The sequence below is a fragment of the Phascolarctos cinereus genome, unplaced genomic scaffold, assembly GCF_003287225.1.
Source record: "Phascolarctos cinereus isolate Bilbo 61053 unplaced genomic scaffold, phaCin_HiC Scaffold_3;HRSCAF=262, whole genome shotgun sequence".
Classification (NCBI taxonomy): Eukaryota; Metazoa; Chordata; class Mammalia; order Diprotodontia; family Phascolarctidae; genus Phascolarctos; species Phascolarctos cinereus.
Genome location: NW_027555736.1, coordinates 61,470,361 through 61,493,653, shown reverse-complemented (window position 1 = coordinate 61,493,653; position 23,293 = coordinate 61,470,361). Strand labels below are relative to the sequence as shown.

Sequence of the window (23,293 nt, the reverse complement as noted above, 5' to 3'; positions counted from 1 at the left end):
GTATCTGTAAGTATCCTCAATGCACTGTTGACTTTGCTGGAAAGTGAAGACCTGTGGTTAGCCAGAAAATGGGAACTCTCATTCCCCATGAACTCTGTAAAGACCTTGAATTTAATCTCAGGGAGCCCTTTCCCCTCAACTAATATTTGCCTCTACCTAGCCGACTTTGATTAGGAAGGTCATGTTTACAGAGTTGCAACTCTTTTGAAACAGGTCTGTTGGGATAAAGAGAGAGCAATTCATTCTTAATGCTTTCTGTAGATTCCAGTCAGCCCTCCTTGCTCATTTTAGATGAGAGGGCTCTTAAATGCTGTGTCCTAGAACTGATGACTTCTCCCAGACAAAAGCTCTTCTATTTTTGTATCAGAGAAAGAGATGCTCTCATTGTTCACTGGATTTTCACAACTTAGAGAGGGGAGTTATTACAAGCTTAACCTGAGTCAGCCTTAGAGATCTTAGCATGCATAGTAAAGCTACATTCCTCAAGGGTGGGTCACATGAAACACCTGAATTCTGATCTTGAGAGGTAAAGAGAGAGGGGGTGCTTGCCATCCCAGCATGCTTCTTTCTCCAGGCTCAGATGCTTGCTTGCTACAGCTTCCTGGAGGTACAGGTGAGAACCATATGCCAGGTGGACATCAAAGGTGGATGAGCAGCCTTGAAAGGGGCTTGGCAAGCCCTCACACCTGAGGTGCTGGTCCTTCTTGAACACTCACACACCCCTTACTTACTATCAGAACAAGTTCTTCTCTACACCTTTGCCAGCAAAATGGCTTGGGGGTGTGAAGACATTAGTTTATAGATCTTTATTCTAACCTGCTGTGACATTTGAAAGTTCATTTGTGATTCCACCCATCTGGAAAACAAAATATTCTATCGTATTGAAGGGCCAATGAAAAACTTTAGAGTAGGCTTTAGCCATAAGTTATTTTGGCCACTAGAGGGTAGAAGAGACCAGATTTTCATAGAGGTGCACGGTAATTAATTAGGATTTCTTCTGCGGATAAAAAGGATGTTTTTTGGACTTTTTTCCACCCATCAACCTCTGGCCTCTAGGGAGAAGTACATGGAGGCACTGAGGTGTAGTGGATAGAGAATTGGACTTGGGGTCAAGAAGACTTCAGTAAATTATGGGTTCAAATCCCACTTCTGATGCTATGTGACCCTGGGTAAAGGGTCTCTCTGAGACTCACTTTTTTCCATTTGAAAAATGGGGATAATAATGCCTGTAGTACATACCTCATAGGGTAATGTTGTGAGGTGTATATGTAAAACATTTTGAAAACTTTAAAGTACCATATAAATGTCAGTTATTATTATATTTTTGATTCCATCAACTAAGTAAGCAATTCCCAATGAGGGAAGAAGCAAGATGCACCTAAGTAACAAAGATGTCTTCAACAAGAATTTCCCAAATACTTTCATCTCTCATGACCTGCTCTGTGCTGGGAACATCCCAGAGTTCAAGATGAAAAAAAACCCTAAACAAACAACATTTTCACCTATCATACTTTTCCAATTAGAAAAATATTTCTATAAATTTTTCACACTTAATAATTCACATATTTCTTATAAATTTGTTTATAAGTGTTTGTATCAGTCTTTCATAATGGAGGATGCAAGCATGCCCATACCCTGAATGTCATGACAGAATGACCCCAGTTATTCTGGACCATACAATATTTTAGCAGGTTGCCTTAGAACAGAAACATCTCCAATGATGAATACTTTCTTTAATTGCCTTGGCAGAGGGCACAGAGAAATGCTCTGATGACTAGTCCATTTCTCCTCTCTATTTGAGCAAGATTTGATTGTATCAGGCATACAAAACAAAGTGGAAATCTTTTTATGGACCTGAGAGTAATAAGGACAGTTCACAGTCATAAAATCTCAGCATGACTCAAGAAGTTATCTAGTACAATTCTCACCCCAATGAGTGAGTATTTTCTACATCTCATGAATTAAATAACTGTGCCATAAAGGGGCATTATAAATGTCTACTTGAGCTTTAGGACTATAGTAACTTATGAAATGTACTCAATTTTGGAGGACTTATAATCTGCATATTTGGGGGAAACTGTAGAAGACCTGATGGAGCCCTTCCTGTATGATGTTTGGACATGGTCTTTTAACTTCTGTAGCTCTCAGCTATCCTTATCTCTAAAATAGGGAGGCTGGACCAATTCCAAATCCTATGTTTCTTCTGAAAAGGGGCTACCCATGCCACTTTGGGGGAGCTTTATAGAACTGCAGGCAGAGCAATGCAGAAAAGCTACATTGCAGGAAGACAGTAAGAAGAGGATAATCTATGATTCTATAATGTACTGAGAAGCCATACAGGATGATACTTCCTGGGGTTCTATCTGTGTGCTTCCAAAGGCAATTGGTGACCACACACTGGATTGTGTCACATAGGAAAGCTCTCATTTTTTGAGGGGTGGGTGGTCAAGAAGAACAATGAGCCAATGATGTGAGAAATCTGTCAAAGTATACATGGGAAATTGAGACAAGATGGTAGAACAGCATGAAGCAGTTCAGCCCAGGTCCTCCCACAACTACTCTAACAACAATATAAGAAGGCCACCAGATAAGTACAGACTTGGATATCAAAGGCTAAACTAAGATGTGTCATATTTCTAGCCAAAGATCAAAAATTCATCCTACAGGTAAGTGATCAGGGCAAGAACTGTGGACCTAGAATGGTCTGAGACCACAGATTTAGCTCCCAGAAATCTGACCCTGGCCAGAAATTCAAGGACACTCAAAGTTAACTGTGGACTCAGACCTGAGCCCAGGCCTACAGGGTAGGGTTTCCAAGATGGACTAGGACTGTAGACTTAATGCCCAGAGCCTTGAACTGGCATTACCCAGAGAAAATTATGAACCCGCTTCTTCCACCTAGGGTAGCAACCTGGGGGGGTAAGGTATATTCCAGAGGGATCTGAATTACAGATTCAAGCTCTAGAATTCCTATCTAGGCCAGCAATGCAGAATTTCCTAGAGCAAACTGCTGGAAGAATTAATAAACAAAAAAAGATAAAGATCAATTATGATGTCAGTGATACTCATGACACAAACCCAGAAAAGAATAATAATTCTAAAACTCCTACAAATTAAACCTCAAACAAAAACAAAGATTGCCCACAAGATCAATTAGAAGTTTTAGAAGATATAATGTAAGTGTTAAACAAAATAATTAAGATGATTCATCAAAATAAAATGAAAGATCTAGATGAAAACATTGCAAAAGAAATGAGAGTCAGGGAGATAGATAGGTAGAAGGATAGGTAGAAAGACAATTAATAGCTTAGTAATCTCATGGTATAAGGCCTCATCCAAGTAGCAGACTCTTTGAGAATTAGACTAGACCAAGCAAAAGTTAATGATACCATAAAATAAGAAACATTAATACGTCAAAAGATAGACCCCCCCCCCGAAAATGTAAGATACATCATATAAACAACTACTGACCTGAAAAACAGATCAAGGAGAGATAATTTAAGAATCATTAGATTACCTGAAAGCCATGCTCAGGAAAAGAGCCTGAATGCTATATTTCAAAAAATCTTGAAAGAAAATTTTCTAGATCTCTTAGAATCAGAAAGTAAAGTGAAAATAGAAAGAATTCACCAGTTACCTCATGAAAGAAGCCCCAGAATGAAAGCTCCAAGGAATGTCATTATCTGGAATTTCCAGTCAAAGAAAAAAAAAATGCTACAAGTAGCCAAAAAAAAAAAGAGTTGAAATATCAAGGAGCATTGTCAGGATCACACAAAATTTAGTAGCTACCACTTTAAAGGAGCAGAAAGGATGCAATAGGATATTCTAAAAGGCAAAAGATATAGGTTTACAAACAAGAACAGCTTACCCAGCAAAACTGAGTATAGTTCTAGTGGGAAAAACAGGAACTTTTCAATAAATGGAGAACTTCCAATGATTCCCAATGAAAAGACCAGAGCTGAGTAGAAAATTTAAAATACAAATGTGAGAATAAAGAGAAAGATAAAAAAGAAAATGTAAGTGAACAACTGGGAAAAGACTTTATAAGGATAGAGTGCTTCTATTCTAATGGGAAGGGAGAATGATACAAGCATTCCCTAAAAACTGTAATGTTATCAGGGGTCATAGAAGAAGTAAAAAAGTCAGAGACTCTGGGAGTGATTTTTGTTACATTTTTTGATCTTAAAAGAAGAAAGGAAAGGAAGGAGGGAAAAGTATACATTAGGGGAAAAAAAGAGGAGTAATTAGTTGGGAACTTATCTCACAAAAAGGGAGGATACAAGTAGAAGTCTATGCAAACAAGGAAGGGTGGAAGGGTGGATGTCACTTGAATCTCACTTTCATCTGAACTGGTCAAAGAAAGGCAGAACACACACATACATAAAAAGTTTGGTGCAGAAATACCCAATCAGGGGCTTCAACCAACAGGTAAACAGGTGGAAAGGGGGAGAGGAAAAATTAGGAAAATGGAGGAGTATGAAGGATGCTAGATCTGAGAGGGATTAATCATAAACAAAATAAACCCTAAGTTTAGAAAATAATACTTTTTTTGTGAAAAAGAGTTTATTTTATTTTTTCAGAAAAATCATAGTTTTGTTTATTTTCAGAGGAGACAGAAGGTAACAAATGCATGACACAGAAGCTCAAAAAGCATCATCATCAAGCTGTGCTAAATATATTGCAAGAGATTACTTCAGGAAAAATCCGTGCCAATTTCATCTTCCTGTTCAGCATCACAGAGTCAAAATAAGTTCAAGATCAGTTCTTTAAATACTTAAGTTTATGTTAGGCCAAAATATCTTCGAGAAACAAGAGCGTAGGTGCCTGCTCCCTCTTAGGATTAACTACCAAGATTTACAAAGGAAAATCAAAAGGGTAAAACAAAACAAAAGAAAGCCAACACTGCTATTAAGGTTTTGCTTTTAATATGCCTTGAGTTACTTTGATTTTCTACCTTGATTGCTTAAAAAGTTTTGTATCTTACCAGCTTCCATTTCCCAACCCTCCCAATAGGTTTTGCCCTTTTTGTTTTAATGGAAGAAAAGTTCCTGGAGGCAGTTCTATGTACTTATTTTTTTTTTAAAGAAAGAAATACAATACCAGTGACTTGAGTTGGCCATATACTCTCATATGAGAAAGGGGGAAAAGTATACAAGCATCAGAAAACTAGTTTTGAAATACTCCTTTCAATTTTATATTGGATCAGCTTTTTAATCAGTAAAAAAGGTAGCATCTGGAACTCAAAACATTTCTGCTGAGGGGAGAGGGGAGAGAAGAGAGAGTGAATGTTACATTTCTCCATTTGCCCCAAAAGTGCTCAGTTGGCAATGGAATACATCAAAAGCAAACATACAATATTATTTTAAAACTTTCACTGCAATATAACATTGAAGTAAAAAGTAATTAGGTTTCTACTATTTTTTTTTTCGCCACAAGAAAAAAAATTCACCAACAAGAAAATAACTTTGCCTGGATGTGTACAGCTTCTTAAGTCGTGTTAGAAGGGGTCTCAGTCAATTATCAAGGAATGGTAAAATAGCAGTAATAGTTTTCATCAGACAGGATTTCTCCCTCCCCCCAGAAATTAACATGAAAGAATTGTCTTTCTCCAACTAATTTCATACATATTTGAAGCAGCAAAAATAACCACCTATAATTTGGCATTTATGTTTACAATTGCTCCAAATCTTTTGAATTTCACAAAGTCATTGTCCAGTGTTGCCATGAAATAAAGATTGTAGATCCTAGGTGGCAAAGGCTCTTTCCAAAACCAATGTTAAGTCAAAAGAAAGAGTGAAAACCTGGGAGAAGTTACCTACAGTTTTATAGAAGGAACTAAATATCTGCAAAAGCTGGTTTTTGGTTGTATAGTATTTTACAATGGGTGGATTTTCTGCATCTGCTAATTTAAAGCAGACACACACTGTATTTATTCCTGCCCTGTTTCCTACATCTTCTCTCAACCCTTTCCCAACAACTCCTACCTTATACCAAGTATTACGGATATGAGCCCAGCCATCCCAGATAATCCAGTGAACATTCATGTGAAGTATGAGATTTTTAAAAAGTCACTTTCAATCTTCATCAAAATTCTGCTGTAGAAGAAAACTGGCAGCCAAATTTTCATTCTTCTCACAAGCAAAAGAAGCCTGTATCACGAGTCCTTCAAGGAATCCTCATGCCTTTAACCTTTCTATAGCTTCTTTTTCCTGAGGTGTTACTTGATTGTAGTTCTTATGACCACTTCCAGCTTCACTCATTCCTCCACTGCCACCCCCATCTCCTCCTTCACCAAAAGATTCTTGAACTGCTTCATTTAGCATTTGAATAAAATGCTCTTGGTTTTGGCTGATTTGCTTCAGTAACTGGGGATTTTCTTTTCCCATTTGCTGTAATGAGGCTGGCAGAAGGTAAGGATTCTGTTCAATAATTTGTGTCATCTGCTGGAACTAAGGTTGGTTCTGTAAAAATTTAAGTGGATGTCCTCTAGAAGTAGTGCTAGTTGTTATTGGGGCTGCAGCTGCTGCCACTGCTGAAGACTGAGCCACACCTGTGCTGGCAGCCTGGGGTGGGATTGGGGGTTGGGGAATCCACCACAGCCAGACTCTCTCTATCTCCTGGGGTACCCATTGAAAGATATTCCTCTGCTCTATCAGGGTTGTTGAAACTGGCTCTCAGGGCTGCAATTACTTGCTCTTGCTCATAGCCCATTGCCATGATCTCGGTTACCATATTTTTATAGGATTGGCCAGTCACAAAAGCATTCCTTGCATCTTCGAAAAGGTTTGACTGAGAAGAGTCACCGAGGGTACTGCCAGATGGTGTTCGGCTTCTACTGGCTTCTCTGCTGGTTGTTCTTCCTTAGGAGCATTAATACTATAGGTTCACTTATTAGTACTATTTAGTGCTTATCAGTACCTACTGATCAGTAGGTATAGGTTCACTTATTAGTACTATTTAGTGCTTATCAGTACCTACTCATGAGTAGATATAGGTTCACTTATTAGTACTATTTAGTGCTTATCAATACCTACTGATCAGTAGGTATAGGTTCACTTATTAGTACTATTTAGTGCTTATGAGTACCTACTCTTTAGTACGTATAGGTTCACTTATTAGTACTATTTAGTGCTTATCAGTACCTACTCATCAGGAGGTATAGGTTCACTTATTAGTACTATTTAGTGCTTATCAGTACCTACTGATCAGTAGGTATAGGTTCACTTATTAGTACTATTTAGTGCTTATCAGTACCTACTCTTTAGTACGTATAGGTTCACTTATTAGTACTATTTAGTGCTTATCAGTACCTACTCATGAGTAGATATAGGTTCACTTATTAGTACTATTTAGTGCTTATCAGTACCTACTCATGAGTAGATATAGGTTCACTTATTAGTACTATTTAGTGCTTATCAGTACCTACTCATCAGTAGGTATAGGTTCACTTATTAGTACTAGTTAGTGCTTATGAGTACCTACTCTTTAGTACGTATAGGTTCACTTATTAGTACTATTTAGTGCTTATCAGTACCTACTCTTTAGTACGTATAGGTTCACTTATTAGTACTATTTAGTACTTATCAGTACCTACTCTTTAGTAGATATAGGTTCACTTATTAGTACTATTTAGTGCTTATCAGTACCTACTCATCAGTAGGTATAGGTTCACTTATTAGTACTATTTAGTGCTTATCAGTACCTACTGATGAGTAGATATAGGTTCACTTATTAGTACTATTTAGTGCTTATCAGTACCTACTATTTAGTAGATATAGGTTCACTTATTAGTACTATTTAGTGCTTATCAGTACCTACTGATCAGTAGGTATAGGTTCACTTATTAGTACTATTTAGTGCTTATCAGTACCTACTCATGAGTAGATATAGGTTCACTTATTAGTACTAATTAGTGCTTATCAGTACCTACTCTTTAGTACGTATAGGTTCACTTATTAGTACTATTTAGTGCTTATCAGTACCTACTCATCAGTAGGTATAGGTTCACTTATTAGTACTATTTAGTGCTTATCAGTACCTACGCTTTAGTAGGTATAGGTTCACTTGTTAGTGCTATTTAGTGCTTATCAGTACCTACTATTTAGTAGATATAGGTTCACTTATTAGTACTATTTAGTGCTTATCAGTACCTACTCATCAGTAGGTATAGGTTCACTTATTAGTACTATTTAGTACTTATTAGTAGCTACTCATCAGTAGGTATAGGTTCACTTATTAGTACTATTTAGTGCTTATCAGTACCTACTATTTAGTAGATATAGGTTCACTTATTAGTACTATTTAGTGCTTATCAGTACCTACTGATCAGTAAGTATAGGTTCAATTATTAGTAGTATTTAGTGCTTATCAGTACCTACGCTTTAGTAGGTATAGGTTCACTTATTAGTACTATTTAGTGCTTATCAGTACTACTATTTAGTAGATATAGGTTCACTTATTAGTACTATTTAGTGCTTATCAGTACCTACTCATGAGTAGATATAGGTTCACTTATTAGTACTATTTAGTACTTATTTGTACCTACTGATCAGTAGGTATAGGTACACTTATTAGTACTATTTAGTGCTTATCAGTACCTACTCATGAGTAGATATAGGTTCACTTATTAGTATATTTAGTGCTTATCAGTACTACTCTTTAGTAGATATAGGTTCACTTATTAGTACTATTTAGTGCTTATCAGTACCTACTATTTAGTAGATATAGGTTCACTTATTAGTACTATTTAGTGCTTATCAGTACCTACTCATGAGTAGATATAGGTTCACTTATTAGTACTATTTAGTGCTTATCAGTACCTACTCTTTAGTAGATATAGGTTCACTTATTAGTACTGTTTAGTGCTTATCAGTACCTACTCACAGTAGGTATAGGTTCACTTATTAGTACTGTTAGTGCTTATCAGTACCTACGCTTTAGTAGATATAGGTTCACTTATTAGTAGTATTTAGTGCTTATCAGTACCTACGCTTTAGTAGGTATATAGGTTCACTTATTAGTACTATTTAGTGCTTATCAGTACCTACTGATCAGTAGGTATAGGTTCACTTATTAGTACTATTTAGTGCTTATCAGTACTACGCTTTAGTAGATATAGGTTCACTTATTAGTAGTATTTAGTGCTTATCAGTACCTACTTTAGTAGGTATAGGTTCACTTATTAGTACTATTTAGTGCTTATCAGTACCTACTGATCAGTAGATAGGTTCACTTATTAGTACTATTTAGTGCTTATAGTACCTACTCATGAGTAGATATAGGTTCACTTATTAGTACTATTTAGTGCTTATCAGTACCTACTCTTTAGTAGATATAGGTTCACTTATTAGTACTATTTAGTGCTTATCAGTACCTACTATTTAGTAGATATAGGTTCACTTATTAGTACTGTTTAGTGCTTATCAGTACCTACTCATCAGTAGGTATAGGTTCACTTATTAGTACTATTTAGTGCTTATCAGTACCTACGCTTTAGTAGATATAGGTTCACTTATTAGTACTATTTAGTGCTTATCAGTACCTACTATTTAGTAGATATAGGTTCACTTATTAGTACTATTTAGTACTTATTTGTACCTACTGATCAGTAGGTATAGGTTCACTTATTAGTACTATTTAGTGCTTATCAGTACCTACTATTTAGTAGATATAGGTTCACTTATTAGTACTATTTAGTGCTTATCAGTACCTACTATTTAGTAGATATAGGTTCACTTATTAGTACTATTTAGTACTTATTTGTACCTACTGATCAGTAGGTATAGGTTCACTTATTAGTACTATTTAGTGCTTATCAGTACCTACTATTTAGTAGATATAGGTTCACTTATTAGTACTATTTAGTGCTTATCAGTACCTAGGCTTTAGTAGGTATAGGTTCACTTGTTAGTGCTATTTAGTGCTTATCAGTACCTACTATTTAGTAGATATAGGTTCACTTATTAGTACGTTTTAGTGCTTATCAGTACCTACTCATCAGTAGGTATAGATTCACTTATTAGTACTATTTAGTACTTATTAGTACCTACTCATCAGTAGGTATAGGTTCACTTATTAGTACTAGTTAGTGCTTATGAGTACCTAATCTTTAGTACGTATAGGTTCACTTATTAGTACTATTTAGTGCTTATCAGTACCTACGCTTTAGTAGATATAGGTTCACTTATTAGTAGTATTTAGTGCTTATCAGTACCTATGCTTTAGTAGGCATAGGTTCACTTATTAGTACTATTTAGTGCTTATCAGTACCTACTGATCAGTAAGTATAGGTTCAATTATTAGTAGTATTTAGTGCTTATCAGTACCTACGCTTTAGTAGGTATAGGTTCACTTATTAGTACTATTTAGTGCTTATCAGTACCTACTATTTAGTAGATATAGGTTCACTTATTAGTACTATTTAGTGCTTATCAGTACCTACTCATGAGTAGATATAGGTTCACTTATTAGTACTATTTAGTACTTATTTGTACCTACTGATCAGTAGGTATAGGTACACTTATTAGTACTATTTAGTGCTTATCAGTACCTACTCATGAGTAGATATAGGTTCACTTATTAGTACTATTTAGTGCTTATCAGTACCTACTCTTTAGTAGATATAGGTTCACTTATTAGTACTATTTAGTGCTTATCAGTACCTACTATTTAGTAGATATAGGTTCACTTATTAGTACTATTTAGTGCTTATCAGTACCTACTCATGAGTAGATATAGGTTCACTTATTAGTACTATTTAGTGCTTATCAGTACCTACTCTTTAGTAGATATAGGTTCACTTATTAGTACTGTTTAGTGCTTATCAGTACCTACTCATCAGTAGGTATAGGTTCACTTATTAGTACTGTTTAGTGCTTATCAGTACCTACGCTTTAGTAGATATAGGTTCACTTATTAGTAGTATTTAGTGCTTATCAGTACCTACGCTTTAGTAGGTATAGGTTCACTTATTAGTACTATTTAGTGCTTATCAGTACCTACTGATCAGTAGGTATAGGTTCACTTATTAGTACTATTTAGTGCTTATCAGTACCTACGCTTTAGTAGATATAGGTTCACTTATTAGTAGTATTTAGTGCTTATCAGTACCTACGCTTTAGTAGGTATAGGTTCACTTATTAGTACTATTTAGTGCTTATCAGTACCTACTGATCAGTAGGTATAGGTTCACTTATTAGTACTATTTAGTGCTTATCAGTACCTACTCATGAGTAGATATAGGTTCACTTATTAGTACTATTTAGTGCTTATCAGTACCTACTCTTTAGTAGATATAGGTTCACTTATTAGTACTATTTAGTGCTTATCAGTACCTACTATTTAGTAGATATAGGTTCACTTATTAGTACTGTTTAGTGCTTATCAGTACCTACTCATCAGTAGGTATAGGTTCACTTATTAGTACTATTTAGTGCTTATCAGTACCTACGCTTTAGTAGATATAGGTTCACTTATTAGTACTATTTAGTGCTTATCAGTACCTACTATTTAGTAGATATAGGTTCACTTATTAGTACTATTTAGTACTTATTTGTACCTACTGATCAGTAGGTATAGGTTCACTTATTAGTACTATTTAGTGCTTATCAGTACTATTTAGTAGATATAGGTTCACTTATTAGTACTATTTAGTGCTTATCAGTACCTACGCTTTAGTAGGTATAGGTTCACTTGTTAGTGCTATTTAGTGCTTATCAGTACCTACTATTTAGTAGATATAGGTTCACTTATTAGTACTATTTAGTGCTTATCAGTACCTACTCATCAGTAGGTATAGATTCACTTATTAGTACTATTTAGTACTTATTAGTACCTACTCATCAGTAGGTATAGGTTCACTTATTAGTACTAGTTTAGTGCTTATGAGTACCTACTCTTTAGTACGTATAGGTTCACTTATTAGTACTATTTAGTGCTTATCAGTACTACTTTAGTAGATATAGGTTCACTTATTAGTAGTATTTAGTGCTTATCAGTACCTATGCTTTAGTAGGCATAGGTTCACTTATTAGTACTATTTAGTGCTTATCAGTACCTACTCTTTAGTAGATATAGGTTCACTTATTAGTACTATTTAGTGCTTATCAGTACCTACTATTTAGTAGATATAGGTTCACTTATTAGTACTATTTAGTGCTTATCAGTACCTACTCTTTAGTAGATATAGGTTCACTTATTAGTACTATTTAGTACTTATTTGTACCCACTGATCAGTAGGTATAGGTTCACTTTGTTATTTAGTGCTTATCAGTACCTACTCATGAGTAGATATAGGTTCACTTATTAGTAATATTGAGTGCTTATCAGTACCTACTCTTTAGTAGATATAGGTTCACTTATTAGTGCAATTTAGTACTTATCTGTACCTACTGATCAGTAGGTATAGGTTCACTTATTAGTACTATTTAGTGCTTATCAGTACCTACTATTTAGTAGATATAGGTTCACTTATTAGTACTATTTAGTGCTTATCAGTACCTACTCATGAGTAGATATAGGTTCACTTATTAGTACTGTTTAGTGCTTATCAGTACCTACTCATCAGTAGGTATAGGTTCACTTATTAGTACTATTTAGTGCTTATCAGTACCTACTCATCAGTAGGTATAGGTTCACTTATTAGTAGTATTTAGTGCTTATCAGTACCTACGCTTTAGTAGGTATAGGTTCACTTATTAGTACTATTTAGTGCTTATCAGTACCTACTGATCAGTAGGTATAGGTTCACTTATTAGTACTATTTAGTGCTTATCAGTACCTACGCTTTAGTAGATATAGGTTCACTTATTAGTAGTATTTAGTGCTTATCATTACCTACGCTTTAGTAGGTATAGGTTCACTTGTTAGTGCTATTTAGTGCTTATCAGTACCTACTGATCAGTAGGTATAGGTTCACTTATTAGTACTATTTAGTGCTTATCAGTACCTACTCATCAGTAGATATAGGTTCACTTATTAGTACTATTTAGTGCTTATCAGTACCTACTCTTTAGTAGATATAGGTTCACTTATTAGTACTATTTAGTGCTTATCAGTACCTACTATTTAGTAGATATAGGTTCACTTATTAGTACTATTTAGTGCTTATCAGTACCTACTGATCAGTAGGTATAGGTTCACTTATTAGTACTATTTAGTGCTTATCAGTACCTACTCATGAGTAGATATAGGTTCACTTATTAGTACTATTTAGTGCTTATCAGTACCTACTCTTTATTACGTATAGGTTCACTTATTAGTACTATTTAGTGCTTATCAGTACCTACTATTTAGTAGATATAGGTTCACTTATTAGTACTATTTATTATTTAGTGTTCTTATCATAGTGCCAGTACGCTTTAGTAGGTATAGGTTCACTTGTTAGTGCTATTTAGTGCTTATCAGTACCTACTATTTAGTAGATATAGGTTCACTTATTAGTACTATTTAGTGCTTATCAGTACCTACTCATCAGTAGGTATAGGTTCACTTATTAGTACTATTTGGTACTTATTAGTAGCTACTCATCAGTAGGTATAGGTTCACTTATTAGTACTAGTTAGTGCTTATGAGTACCTACTCTTTAGTACGTATAGGTTCACTTATTAGTACTATTTAGTGCTTATCAGTACCTACTGATCAGTAAGTATAGGTTCAATTATTAGTAGTATTTAGTGCTTATCAGTACCTACGCTTTAGTAGGTATAGGTTCACTTATTAGTACTATTTAGTGCTTATCAGTACCTACTCTTAAGTAGATATAGGTTCACTTATTAGTACTATTTAGTGCTTATCAGTACCTACTATTTAGTAGATATAGGTTCACTTATTAGTACTATTTAGTGCTTATCAGTACCTACTGATCAGTAGGTATAGGTTCACTTATTAGTACTATTTAGTGCTTATCAGTACCTACTCATGAGTAGATATAGGTTCACTTATTAGTACTATTTAGTGCTTATCAGTACCTACTCTTTAGTACTTATAGGTTCACTTATTAGTACTATTTAGTGCTTATCAGTACCTACTATTTAGTAGATATAGGTTCACTTATTAGTACTATTTAGTGCTTATCAGTACCTACGCTTTAGTAGGTATAGGTTCACTTGTTAGTGCTATTTAGTGCTTATCAGTACCTACTATTTGTAGATATAGGTTCACTTATTAGTATATTTAGTGCTTATCAGTACCTACTCATCAGTAGGTATAGGTTCACTTATTAGTACTATTTAGTACTTATTAGTTGCTACTCATCAGTAGGTATAGGTTCACTTATTAGTACTAGTTAGTGCTTATGAGTACCTACTCTTTAGTACGTATAGGTTCACTTATTAGTACTATTTAGTGCTTATCAGTACCTACTGATCAGTAAGTATAGGTTCAATTATTAGTAGTATTTAGTGCTTATCAGTACTACGCTTTAGTAGGTATAGGTTCACTTATTAGTACTATTTAGTGCTTTCAGTACCTACTATTTAGTAGATATAGGTTCACTTATTAGTATATTTAGTGCTTATCAGTACCTACTCATGAGTAGATATAGGTTCACTTATTAGTACTATTTAGTACTTATTTGTACCTACTGATAAGTAGGTATAGGTACACTTATTAGTACTATTTAGTGCTTATCAGTACCTACTGATCAGTAGGTATAGGTTCACTTATTAGTACTATTTAGTGCTTATCAGTACCTACTCTTTAGTAGATATAGGTTCACTTATTAGTACTATTTAGTTCTTATCAGTACCTACTATTTAGTAGATATAGGTTCACTTATTAGTACTATTTAGTGCTTATCAGTACTACTCCAGAGTAGATATAGGTTCACTTATTAGTACTATTTAGTGCTTATCAGTACCTACTCTTTAGTAGATATAGGTTCACTTATTAGTACTGTTTAGTGCTTATCAGTACCTACTCATCAGTAGGTATAGGTTCACTTATTAGTACTGTTTAGTGCTTATCAGTACCTACACTTTAGTAGATATAGGTTCACTTATTAGTACTATTTAGTGCTTATCAGTACCGTACGCTTTAGTAGGTAATAGGTTCACGTATTAGTACTATTTAGTGCTTATCAGTACCTACTGATCAGTAGGTATAGGTTCACTTATTAGTACTATTTAGTGCTTATCAGTACCTACGCTTTAGTAGATATAGGTTCACTTATTAGTAGTATTAGTGCTTATCAGTACCTACGCTTTATAGGTATAGGTTCACTTATTAGTACTATTTAGTGCTTATCAGTACCTACTGATCAGTAGGTATAGGTTCACTTATTAGTACTATTTAGTGCTTATCAGTACCTACTCTTTGAGAATATAGGTTCACTTATTAGTACTATTTAGTGCTTATCAGTACCTACGCTATTAGTAGATATAGGTTCACTTATTAGTACTATTTAGTGCTTATCAGTACCTACTCTTTAGTAGATATAGGTTCACTTATTAGTACTATTTAGTACTTATTAGTACCTACTGATCAGTAGGTATAGTTCACTTATTAGTACTATTAGTGCTTATCAGTACCTACTCATAGAGTAGATATAGGTTCACTATTAGTAAATATTGAGTGCTTATCAGTACCTACTCTTTAGTAGATATAGGTTCACTTATTAGTACTATTTAGTGCTTATCAGTACCTATCTTTAGTACGTATAGGTTTCACTTATTAGTACTATTTAGTGCTTATCAGTACCTTACTATTTAGTAGAGTATAGGTTTCACTTATTAGTACTATTTAGTGCTTATCAGTACCTACGCTTTAGTAGGTATAGGTTCACTTGTTAGTGCTATTTAGTGCTTATCAGTACCTACTATTTAGTAGATATAGGTTCACTTATTAGTACTATTTAGTGCTTATCAGTACCTACGCTTTAGTAGATATAGGTTCACTTATTAGTAGTATTTAGTGCTTATCAGTACCTACGCTTTAGTAGGTATAGGTTCACTTGTTAGTGCTATTTAGTGCTTATCAGTACCTACTGATCAGTAGGTATAGGTTCACTTATTAGTACTATTTAGTGCTTATCAGTACCTACGCTTTAGTAGATATAGGTTCACTTATTAGTAGTATTTAGTGCTTATCAGTACCTACGCTTTAGTAGGTATAGGTTCACTTATTAGTGCTATTTAGTGCTTATCAGTACCTACTGATCAGTAGGTATAGGTTCACTTATTAGTACTATTTAGTGCTTATCAGTACCTACTCATCAGTAGATATAGGTTCACTTATTAGTACTATTTAGTGCTTATCAGTACCTACTCTTTAGTAGATATAGGTTCACTTATTAGTACTATTTAGTGCTTATCAGTACCTACTATTTAGTAGATATAGGTTCACTTATTAGTACTGTTTAGTGCTTATCAGTACCTACTCATCAGTAGGTATAGGTTCACTTATTAGTAGTATTTAGTGCTTATCAGTACCTACTTTAGTAGATATAGGTTCACTTATTAGTAGTATTTAGTGCTTATCAGTACCTACGCTTTAGTAGGTATAGGTTCACTTATTAGTAGTATTTAGTGCTTATCAGTACCTACTGATCAGTAGGTATAGGTTCACTTATTAGTACTATTTAGTGCTTGTCAGTACCTACTCATGAGTAGATATAGGTTCACTTATTAGTACTATTTAGTGCTTATCAGTACCTACTCTTTAGTAGATATAGGTTCACTTATTAGTACTATTTAGTGCTTATCAGTACCTACTCATGAGTAGATATAGGTTCACTATTAGTACTATTTAGTGCTTATCAGTACCTACTGATCAGTAGGTATAGGTTCACTTATTAGTACTATTTAGTGCTTATCAGTACCTACTGATCAGTAGGTATAGGTTCACTTATTAGTACTATTTAGTGCTTATCAGTACCTACTGATCAGTAGGTATAGGTTCACTTATTAGTACTATTTAGTGCTTATCAGTACCTACTCATGAGTAGATATAGGTTCACTTATTAGTACTATTTAGTGCTTATCAATACCTACTGATCAGTAGGTATAGGTTCACTTATTAGTACTATTTAGTGCTTATGAGTACCTACTCTTTAGTACGTATAGGTTCACTTATTAGTACTATTTAGTGCCTATCAGTCCCTACGCTTTAGTAGATATAGGTTCACTTATTAGTACTATTTAGTGCTTATCAGTACCTACTCATGAGTAGATATAGGTTCACTTATTAGTACTATTTAGTGCTTATCAGTACCTACTATTTAGTAGATATAGGTTCACTTTTTAGTACTATTTAGTGCTTATCAGTACCTACTATTTAGTAGATATAGGTTCATTATTAGTGCCATTTAATGCTTATCAGTACTTACTATTTAGTAGATATAGGTTCACTTATTAGTACTATTTAGTGCTTATAGTACTACTATTTAGTAGATATAGATTCACTTATTAGTACTATTTAGTGCTTATCAGTACCTACTCTTTAGTAGATATAGGTTCACTATTAGTACTATTTAGTGCTTATCAGTACCTACTATTTAGTAGATATAGATTCACTTATTAGTACTATTTAGTGCTTATCAGTACCTACTATTTAATAGATATAGGTTCACTTATTAGTACTATTTAGTGCTTATCAGTACCTAGTCATTAGTAGATATAGGTTCACTTATTAGTACTATTTAGTGCTTATCAGTACCTACTCATCGGTAGGTATAGGTTCACTTATTAGTACTATTTAGTGCTTATCAGTACCTACTCTTTTAGTAGATATAGGTTCACTTATTAGTACTATTTAGTGCTTATCAGTACTACTCATCGGTAGATATAGGTTCACTTATTAGTACTATTTAGTGCTTATCAGTACCTAGTCATTAGTAGATATAGGTTCACTTATTAGTACTATTTAGTGCTTATCAATACCTACTCTTTAGTAGATATAGGTTCACTTATTAGTACTATTTAGTTTTATCAGTACCTAGTCATTAGTAGATATAGGTTCCTTATTAGTACTATTTAGTGCTTATCAGTACCTACTCATCGGTAGGTATAGGTTCACTTATTAATACTATTTAGTATTATTAGTACCTACTTATCAGTAGAATATAGATTCACTTACTAGTACCATTTAGTGCTTATCAGTACCTACTCCTTAGTAGAATATACGTTCACTTGTTAGTACTATTTAGTGCTTATCAGTACCTAGTATTTGTAGATATAGGTTCATTATTAGTACTATTTAGTGCTTATCAGTACTACTCTTTAGTAAGATATAGGTTCACTTATTAGTACCGATTTAGTGCTTATCAGTACCTACTCTTTAGTAGATATAGTTTCACTTATTAGTACTATTTGTACTTATTAGTACCTACTGATCAGTAGGTATAGGTTCACTTATTAGTATATTTAGTGCTTATCAGTACTACTCTTTAGTAGATATAGGTTCACTTATTAGTACATTTAGTGCTTATCAGTACCTACTCTTTAGTAGATATAGGTTCACTTATTAGTACTATTTAGTGCTTATCAAAGTACCTACTCATGAGTAGATATGGTTCACTATTTAGTGCTATTTAGTGCTTATCAGTACCTATATTTAGTAGATATAGGTTCACTTTTTAGTACTATTTAGTGCTTATCAGTACCTACTATTTAGTAGATATAGGTTCACTTATTAGTACCATTTAATGCTTATCAGTACTTACTATTTAGTAGATATAGGTTCACTTATTAGTACTATTTAGTGCTTATCAGTACCTACTATTTAGTAGATATAGATTCACTTATTAGTACTATTTAGTGCTTATCAGTACCTACTATTTAGTAGATATAGGTTCACTTATTAGTACTATTTAGTGCTTATCAGTACCTACTATTTAGTAGATATAGATTCACTTATTAGTACTATTTAGTGCTTATCAGTACCTACTATTTAATAGATATAGGTTCACTTATTAGTACTATTTAGTGCTTATCAGTACCTAGTCATTAGTAGATATAGGTTCACTTATTAGTACTATTTAGTGCTTATCAGTACCTACTCATCGGTAGGTATAGGTTCACTTATTAGTACTATTTAGTGTTTATCAGTACCTACTCTTTAGTAGATATAGGTTCACTTATTAGTACTATTTAGTGCTTATCAGTACCTACTCATTGGTAGATATAGGTTCACTTATTAGTACTATTTAGTGCTTATCAGTACCTAGTCATTAGTAGATATAGGTTCACTTATTAGTACTATTTAGTGCTTATCAGTACCTACTCTTTAGTAGATATAGGTTCACTTATTAGTACTATTTAGTTCTTATCAGTACCTAGTCATTAGTAGATATAGGTTCCCTTATTAGTACTATTTAGTGCTTATCAGTACCTACTCATCGGTAGGTATAGGTTCACTTATTAATACTATTTAGTACTTATTAGTACCTACTTATCAGTAGATATAGATTCACTTACTAGTACCATTTAGTGCTTATCAGTACCTACTCCTTAGTAGATATACGTTCACTTGTTAGTACTATTTAGTGCTTATCAGTACCTACTCTTTAGTAGATATAGGTTCACTTATTAGTACTATTTAGTTCTTATCAGTACCTAGTCATTAGTAGATATAGGTTCCCTTATTAGTACTATTTAGTGCTTATCAGTACCTACTCATCGGTAGGTATAGGTTCACTTATTAATACTATTTAGTACTTATTAGTACCTACTTATCAGTAGATATAGATTCACTTACTAGTACCATTTAGTGCTTATCAGTACCTACTCCTTAGTAGATATACGTTCACTTGTTAGTACTATTTAGTGCTTATCAGTACCTACTCTTTAGTAGATATAGGTTCACTTATTAGTACCATTTAGTGCTTATCAGTACCTACTCTTTAGTAGATATAGTTTCACTTATTAGTACTATTTAGTACTTATTAGTACCTACTGATCAGTAGGTATAGGTTCACTTATTAGTACTATTTAGTACTTATTAGTACCTACTGATCAGTAGGTATAGGTTCACTTATTAGTACTATTTAGTACTTATTAGTACCTACTTATCAGTAGGTATAGGTTCACTTATTAGTACTATTTAGTACTTATCAGTACCTAATCATCAGTAGGTTTAGGTTCACAAGCTGCTGCAGCTGGAGTGGGAGTGACAGCTGAAGATGTAAGGTGGGATCCAAGGCCTGAGAAGGGGGTTGGTCTCGAGCCACAGATGCTGAGGTAGTTGAACTAATTGTAAGCAGGATTTGACTGTTGAGCTGTAGCTAGCTGCCGATGGTGTTGAAGTGGCTTCTGCTGTGCATTTTGTCACCACGACCACCACAAAGTTCTACTCATCAGTTTTGTCTTCTTTGAGGGTAGTTTCATCTTTGAGAATTTTGCTTGCATAAATTAATTTTTGGTCTGCTACTGGAAAGGCATCTTTTCCCTTTTCAGATTCAATTTTCTCTTTCAGTGCCTTAATTGGCTCCTCGGGGTGGAAATCAGTCTTGAAGGTCTGTTGCTGGAGGTAATTTAGAGTGATGTGCGTGGTGTACGTGGGCCCAGGGAAGCCATGGTTGCTGTGGGCTCGGTCGGCTTCTCGGGCGTTGGGTCCAGGCGGCTGGTGGGGTTGGTAACATTCGTCTGGCAGGACGGCCTTTCCCCCGACCTGGGCCGCTGTCGCTTTCTCCTGGCATGAGCAGTCGTGATCGCCTTCTCCCCAAGACACTGGGCCGGTAAGGAGTGTGTGTGAGGGTGTCCTTTCTCAGAAGCGGTGGACAGGTCTGGGAGGCAGTGAGTGAATCCGCTAGTTCATCGGGCCTGGTTGCCACCATCACGATTCTTTTCGACACCCGATTAAAAGAGAAAAATTGTGAAAAACAATTTAAAAAGAAAGGGTGAGAACCTGTGATTGAGGCCTGAATGAGGGACAGAGAAAAGGGACAGGGGCTTAGACGCTATTTGCATAAAGCCCTAGAGCATTAGTGCTGAACACATTTTTATTACATAACTGTCTTCTTCTGTGCAAAGAGGGGTTGGGGAGCAGAGAAAAAGTGTTAAGAAAATAGTATTAAAAAAATTCATGGGCAGCTAGGTGGCGCAGTGGATAGAGCACTGGCCCTAAAGTTAGGAGGACCTGAATTTAAATCCGGCCTCAGACCAAATGCTTGACACTTACTAACTGTGTGACCCTAGACAAGTCACTTAACCCCAATTGCCTGAAAAGAAAAAAAATAAAAAATTCTTAAAATGTAATTTTTTATTTTATTTTTTGCACAGAAACCAATCTAGTACAGCTAAGATTAGAGGGGAAAATAACTGAGGGGGAAAATCTTTGCATCAGGCTTCTCTGATATGGTTTCATATCCAAGATATACAAGGAATCAATTCAAGTTTATAAGAATAAGCTGTTTTCCAATTGATAAATGGCCAAAAGCTATGAATAGACATATTTAAAGTGAAGAAATACAAAGTAAATTTAGAGAAACCTTTGGAAGATACATATAGATTGATGCAGAATGAAGTGAGAAGAACCCAGAAAATACTTCACACTGAAACACCAATACCATATTTGAAAGACTTAAAAACTCTTAGTGTGATGATCACTCATGATTATAGAGGACTGATGATAAAGAGTGCTGCCTACATTCTGACAGAGAAGCGATGGGCAGAAAGAGACCTGTTTTTGGACAAGGCTGGTGTGGGAATTTCTTTTGCTTAACTAATAAGAATTCTGATGTTCTTTTCTTTTTTTTTCCCCAGTGGGGAGAGGGAAGGGATGTGGGAAGAAGAAGAAAAAAAGCTCTTGGTAACTGAAAAAATAAAATTTAATTAAAAAAATTCACAGGAAGAACCAGAATAAGACCCATATGAAATACAAATGTTATACCTTTGAAAGTTATAGGTTAAATTTATTATGTACTTCAAAGGAAATACAAACTTAATATATTAGAGATTCACCGTTTCATGTACAATCCTTGTTTGTTTATTTTTTTTGTATGTGGAAATATCCATTTTATTGAGTGTTAAATTTAGAATAAGAAGTAATTAAATAAGAAAAAAAATATACTTGGGCCTTTCTAAACATGTGAGAGTCTTTCACATGGTTTATACCACATACTATCTTTTATTATTTTTTGGAACCCTTTTCCATCACATACACAAAATAGGACTATATAGAACATATTTCTTTTAGATTAAAAAGAATGAAAAGTGATTTTTCTGGATGACTTAAAATTATTTTGGAGGTTTTTTCATTCTGAACTTAGTAATACTTCTTGACATAGCTGAGATGTCACAGAATCACTAACTTAAGTGTTGTTTTCCCCTTACTTAGAATGTAAGCAAACTCCTTAAAGGCAGGGACTGGATTCATTGCTTGTGTTTGTATTCCCTTTGCTTAATACAGTGCCTGGCACATGATAAGTATTTAATATCTATCCACTTATCCATCCATCCATTTATCCATCCATCTCTCTCTCTATCCAACCATCCACATCTATCTATCTACCTATCTATCTATCTATCTATCTATCTATCTATCTATCTATCTATCTATCTATCTATCTATCAATCTATCATGGAGTGAGATGAAAAGACAGCTGCTCACTCTAGCAGAATGAGATACAAAGGAGCAGGGACCAAGCCAGCTGAATTTCTGCTTTGCCTTAGGCTTAGCCTTCCTTTTCCTTCAGGTCCAGTGCTTCAAGAATTGGGGCAGTTGTAAGTTTAGGCACATAATACCATTACAGTTTCTTTTTTAAATAATTTCTTTCCACTAACGTCCCTAAAGCAGTTGATTAATATGTTATAGTCCTTGCCCCTGTGTCAGCCTAAGAGAGAAAAATTCCTTGGATATGAACTATGAAAGTTGATTGCAAGGTGGCTTTTATATTTATATGTATTTAAAACAAACCCAGTGGAACATGTATGCTTCTGATGAATGTTTTGCCCTTCACAATAGCCACCTATGTGGAGGCTCCCACATATTAGGATGCTGTCTTTGGCATGTCTTTGGAACTCTTCTGGAATTGCTGTCAGAGATTGTGTGTGGCACATTCCTTTTCTGATCAGCTAAGAATCTGTGACTATCCTTAGAGATGATCAGTCCTCCTCCCTTGAGGATCTTTGGATAAAAGCAAAAATTATTTAGAACCAAGTCTGGCCAAAACGAAACAAACAAAACAGTGGTCCAACAGAGTAAGGCTGTTTTGGGTCAAAAACAAGGTGTGCCTAAGAAGTCATGAGACTGACTTTCTTGCATGAAGCATACATTGGCACAGAAGCCCATTCTTGGAGATGAGTTCCCAACTCATATTTAAGCAATAGTGACATGGTTGGAATAGGATCTTTCATTT

At 34.6% G+C, this 23,293-nt stretch overlaps 1 pseudogene; it reads right to left on the bottom strand.

Moving 5' to 3' along the window:
* Window positions 1-4,833: 4,833 nt before the first annotated feature.
* LOC110201583 (UV excision repair protein RAD23 homolog B pseudogene) lies at window positions 4,834-23,226 on the bottom strand (annotated as a pseudogene).
* Window positions 23,227-23,293: the final 67 nt, after the last annotated feature.